Source organism: Pinus tabuliformis, chromosome 3_2 (assembly GCF_031772625.1).
Source record: "Pinus tabuliformis cultivar Carrire ecotype Pingquan chromosome 3_2, CPIR1, whole genome shotgun sequence".
Lineage (NCBI taxonomy): Eukaryota > Viridiplantae > Streptophyta > Pinopsida > Pinales > Pinaceae > Pinus > Pinus tabuliformis.
The window spans coordinates 1,276,868,174-1,276,874,173 of NC_142302.1; positions in this window are offsets into that span (position 1 = coordinate 1,276,868,174).

Sequence of the window (6,000 nt, forward strand, 5' to 3'; positions counted from 1 at the left end):
TTGTTATTAACAAACAAGCCATATGTTGAACCATTTTAATCCATATTTTTTTTTTTTTTTTTTTTCCTTTTCTTTTTCTTTTCTTCAGAGCAAAAAAAGCATAATATTTTTTATATAAGAAATATAAAAGAGTCCAAATATACATTCAGCCAGGAGATAGTATTGTTCCCAAGATAGAGAAACTGTGACATCAGAGAAGCCATGAGCCGATTAAAACTAGATGAGGCCAGAGAGGCTAGATCAAGAAAAGATATCGGATATCATCCAATTGAGATCCAAAACATAGGTCGGATCGGAATAAAAGGACTTCGCCTGTAGACAAAGGGATAACTGAGAGCAGTCCGGAGAAAGCCTGTTCAGAAGCAAAAACTGCAAACCGAAGTGAGCCTGTTCAAAACAAAAACCCATAGCATATAGATCGTAACAACTAGCATCATGAATCACAGAAGAAAAACATAGATTACTTTGCAAGAAAAACTAGAAATTGGGAGGGAAGAAGTCCTGAATGGAGTAACATTTTCCATCAGAGGAAACCTGTAGCTGCCACGATCCCAGAGCAGATTGAAGGCCTTTTTTTGATAAGGAATCTGCCATTTGATTTTGTTCCCTGCGAATGAAATTAACTGAGCCATCTTTTAAGGAGGACCAATAGAATCTGATCTGATCTAGCCAGCCCCCAAGATGAGGCCTGGAGATGGAGATTTTCCCAGCAATATAATCCACCAAAACTTTTGAGTCACCATAAATAGAAACATCTTGAAGATTTAAGAAAAGGCAGAAACTCATGAGGCCTGCAAGTGCCATCGCCTCAGCCATCATATTTGAACCCCTCCCCCCATTCCAGTGAGCGGAGAAAAGACTGTCTGCATCTGCTAGAATATGGAAACCACAGCCACAAATCCCATTCTGTTCAGCACCATCAAAAAACGCTCTAGGCAAAGATGAGGACACCAGTGGGATATTTATATCAGGAAGCATTCTCTGCATGGGAGAGGAGGTCGGAATTTCCTCATAGAGATCACATATGGAGGAGAAAATTTCCAACATCGGAGTTTTTTTGTCATTGAAAATGAAATTATTCCGCCACCTCCAAATACACCAGAAACTAATGATAAAGATAGATCTCCATTTGGCGTTTTGTTTACTATACCATGTAAAAGCATCCGTGATCGACAACTGAGACATGAATTTAAACCCATATTGAATCTCCAGGAGCATCCATATTTGGTGGGAACCCTTGCAATTCAGAAATAAATGAAAATTGTCTTCCTCGGCCGATCTGCAAATGGGGCATATACCAGGTCCCTGCCAACCACGCTTTTTTAAATTGTCCCACGTAAGATTTTTATTATGGAAAGATAGCCATGAAAAAAATACCATTTTTAATTGACACCCCGCTTTCCAGAAAATGCTCGGGAAGGAACAGTCACTTGGATGTTGTCTATCACTAATCAAATTTCGGTATATGTCCTTTACCCTGATGGAATCCATTCCATGAGAGTTCCGCCATATGAGACAGTCATGCTCTGCAGAGCGAAAAATGCCACCATTTCTGAGGATTGTTAAGATTTGCTTCCACGAGCTGGCGATATCTTCCGGCATTTGCAGACTCTCAGCTTCCCGCCAGATTGGGATTGAGCCATGCCATCTCTCAATCAGCCCGTCCCAGAAAAAGATACCTTTCCTGTGTAAGAACTTCAATAGGGGAACAGGGACGCAGATCTCCTCTTTGCCACATAGAAAAATGTCTTTTCCGACCAGAATCCGTTTCCCCGATTGAAAACGCCAAAGGAGATTCTTCAGGAACATATTTTCAATTTTTCTCAGGCTCAGCCAGATCGGAGATCCATGAGAAAGACCTATGCAACCTCTTCTGAACCAAAAGGATAAGCTCTTACGGCGCAAATACTTCTCCTGAATAATATTGCTCCAAATACCTTTCTCGTAGATCCCTCGCCATAACGTCTTACAAAAAAGGGCCTTTCCAAAGGACCTCAGGTCTAATAGACCCCAGCCCCCATACACCAGCCCCATACATTTTGGAACAGATATATATGAGAGAGCTTCGAGAGGTGAAACTTTCTTTTCCCTGCCTGTCCAATTTGGCATATCGTTGTAACTATCCTCGACACGTATATCATAAACAACCGACTGATATACCTTGAATCAATTGTCATCTTCGCGTATTCGATATTCGTTGGTCCACATATTTTATGGTTGTCATAAAACCTGGGCATTAACATATCCACCAATTTAAAATTCTGATGACGCCTTTTGGATGTAGTTACAACAATCCTATATTTGTATATACTCTGCCCACGTATTTAACCAACGCATTTAATGTAATATACCTGGTGACCAATGTAATATGACACCCATGTGATCATTTTCGACTACTATTATAACCAGCATACTTAATATATAATACGTGGATTCTGATTTCATAGCAGATCTCACAATTTCGCAACATCTGATTTCGTAACAGATTTCATAGTTTCGTAGAGTCTACTTAGTAAGCCTATCCTGACATGTCATGTCGTGTATCATGCTGCCACGTTGACTTTGACGGTTTTTTTTTTGTTGAATAGTAAAAAAAATTCAAACTGCGATAACTTCCTCATACAAAATCAATTTGATGCGATTGAAATTGTGTTGGAATCGTCTTGTTGAGCTCTTCGATAGGAAATTATTTCCATCAATTTTTGGGGACTTTGAATTTCAAGCTTTTTTAGGATCCTCCGAGATCGACCATGCATACAACATCATTCATTCCTTTAAATTCCTCAAATTACGAGAAATTCAAAAAACAGATTAATAAGTATCCATGGATTTAGAATATAACATATAATTAAGTAATAAAATGTTGAAGTCATTCAAACAATAGCAGACTTAAAATAAAAGTGTATCAAAGTTCCACAATCACTACAACATAATTAACACATTCCCGCCTTCCTTTTCATTCAAACATTAATTCCTTATATAAACGACCATCCATGTCCAAATTTAAAACAAGATTTCTAAAAAGATAACAAGGTGGTCCGTAAAATTTTGAACCATATCTTATCTAATCTATCCAACCAACTAGGTCGTAGGAAGACTATCTAAAAAGGAACGAGAAGATAAAGGACAAGATATCCTAGGAGATTTGAAAGTGGTTGAGATGTATCCATTGCAACTGTCCACGAAATAACCCATGCCATCACCCAAAAATAATACCTGTAACACACCGAGAGAGGAAAAATCAGTAGTGGATAATATAACTAACATGAAGGGGCTGCAAATTCTCATATTCTATAGTTGTTGACAAAACTTAAATAAATTAAATAAAAACAAACAAGCATACCTCGCCAGATTCATAACCTGTAAATAAATAATGATATTGATATTATTTGGAAGACATTTGACACTAAGTGTCTAAGTTAATAACTACTTTGACATTAGAAGACTTGATGACAATGTGAATATTTGGTCTCTATGATTTTTCCTCAGATTGAGAAGCCTCTTTACCCTATGTACTTTCCCTAAATTGATTCATCAATATTAGTTGTTTATTTTCTTGCATAAGTTAATTAATATGATGTTCAAGATGAGGTACAATAACTAACTATTGTTGATGCTAGTACATATTATTTGTAGATTTATTAGAGTTAGGTTTTCACTGGGGATGATTTTAAGAATTATTACCATCGTCTTGAGTATAATCATTGTTGTCCATAAATATGGAGTTTAAATTAGAGTAGGGTTTATTCTTCATTGGCAAGGGTTTGGCAGGTGTTTCAAGATCAATGTAGACCTCTTTTACAAGAGCATTTTTATCCCTATTGCACCTTTATCTAGATGTTTTTCATTCTAATTGTTTATTCTTCACTCAAGATTGAGGATTTAGGCCAGACTGATCAATTTGATTTTCCTGTGTATGTCAATAATGAAGACTATGGTCCTAGAAATTCAACTTGGCATCATTTTTGAAATCAGGTTGTAGTTCAACATGGTGAACCCTAATTTCTTCACCATACTTTGTATAATGCGAATAGGCACTGAGTCAAGAGTTTCAACCTTAACATCAACACATAGTTTTGACCCCTAAGAATGGCACAACTTGTGAGGGCAGAAATCATTTACACCATGAGAGTCAGACAATGCCAAACTAGATGGTTGGAAACTAGGTGGAACCCTAAGGGAAATTCCTTGTTGATCGATCATATTGAGTTTATCAAAGCCATATTGAACGAGAAAAGAGTCTCAAGTATTGCCATACTTGGCCAAATGGTGTTTTACCAACCTAAAAATCAAACCATGATGAAACAAAGACCACTCGGGATTCTCATGCTCTCCTTGGTAAAACTTTGACATTTTAGAGAGGTTCTTATGTAAATAGTATGGAATATTGGGCTTGAAGCTGAGGAAAACCATTAACAGGCGTATGTTATACATAAAGAAAAACCCACATCTTCCTTCATATGTGATAAAGCGCCTAACAAAATACCATAAGGCTTGACATTTGGGTTTAGGAGGACTAATTGTCATACCTTTCACATTATACGAGCAACTCTTGGAAGCCAAAAATTCTCACCATGAGACATTGGGAATTATATAATTTTTCAACCAATTCTCGCCTTCTGTAGAGAGGCAAGTTGCTTTAGCGATAAAACCCATGTCTACCTGAATTTCTACATCGCGAATCTTAGTTTTCTAGCCATTGAAAGTGGAGGTGAAAGATTTAACCACTTGGCCATTGTAACCCTGGAAGCGTTGAAAAAATCCCACAAAAGCAACCTATTGAAATGGAGCAAGGTGTTCCTCATAGTATTCTATAATATCACCTCCATGGAGTTATGTTCGGATTACTGGAGGCATTATGAGATAACCATGGGAAGTTAATGTTAAATTTGGCAGCTAGGGGATAATTCCCAAATCCATCGGATCGAATAATCAAACCTCAACTTTGGTAAAAAGGAAATATTATTTAATATGGAAAATTCCACATCAAGAAAAAAATTATTAAAGAGAGATAAGGAAATATTATTTAATATGGAAAATTCCACATCAAGAAAAAAATTATTAAAGAGAGATAAAATATTATCTTCAAGATAAATTAGAATTTCAGTTTTTCCCTCCACAATTTAGAGTCGACCTCTCAAATGTAAGGGGTTTCAACAACTACCAAATTAATATAAGTATGGATTAATGAGATCCCATCTAAGATCATTGAATGAAAACAAATCTTCTGAGGTCTGCATGACGTATCTGTTTGATTTGTATGGTTTGTATTTTTCCTGTGGAACAAAAGACAGTGGTTCGAATTTGAAGGTTCACAATTTCTTATGGAATGAAATTATCCCTAGCATTGATGGTTAAAGGAATGACTTAGTTCTGTTTAATTAATATCTGCTATGGACGTATGTTGAATCCCTATGATGGATGTATGTTTCTGTAATGGATGTACAGTCTCGAAAAAGCCTTTAATCTCTTCGATGAATGAACAATATTTGATCTCTATGATGGATGGGTAGTATTTAATATTTGTGATGGATGTGTGATCTCAAAACATACTTTGATCTCTACGATAGAATGTATGGGACTTGGTCTCTGCTCTGAGTATGGTCACGTAACACTATGATTTAACATCTCTGTAATTATATAAGTATTCGATCGCTACATTGTGTATAACTGCAATTATATTTCTTATGTTTTCGATTATGTATATATGATGGTCTCGATAGTCTCAAGCTCCAACAATTCATTTATAAATTTGGCTCACACTCCATCAATACATAGTATATATGTGTCTAACAACTCTATGACATATATGGTCTCAATACAAAGTATGTATGCTTCTAACAACTCTGCGATATATATCATCTCAATGCACAATATGACATCACAGTATGTATGGACAATCAGTTGTATTGCACCTTCTTATGTATGGAATCATTATATGGACTAGGCACTCAGTTATGGAATCACAGTGATATGGTAGAGACTGTCACATATCTATTG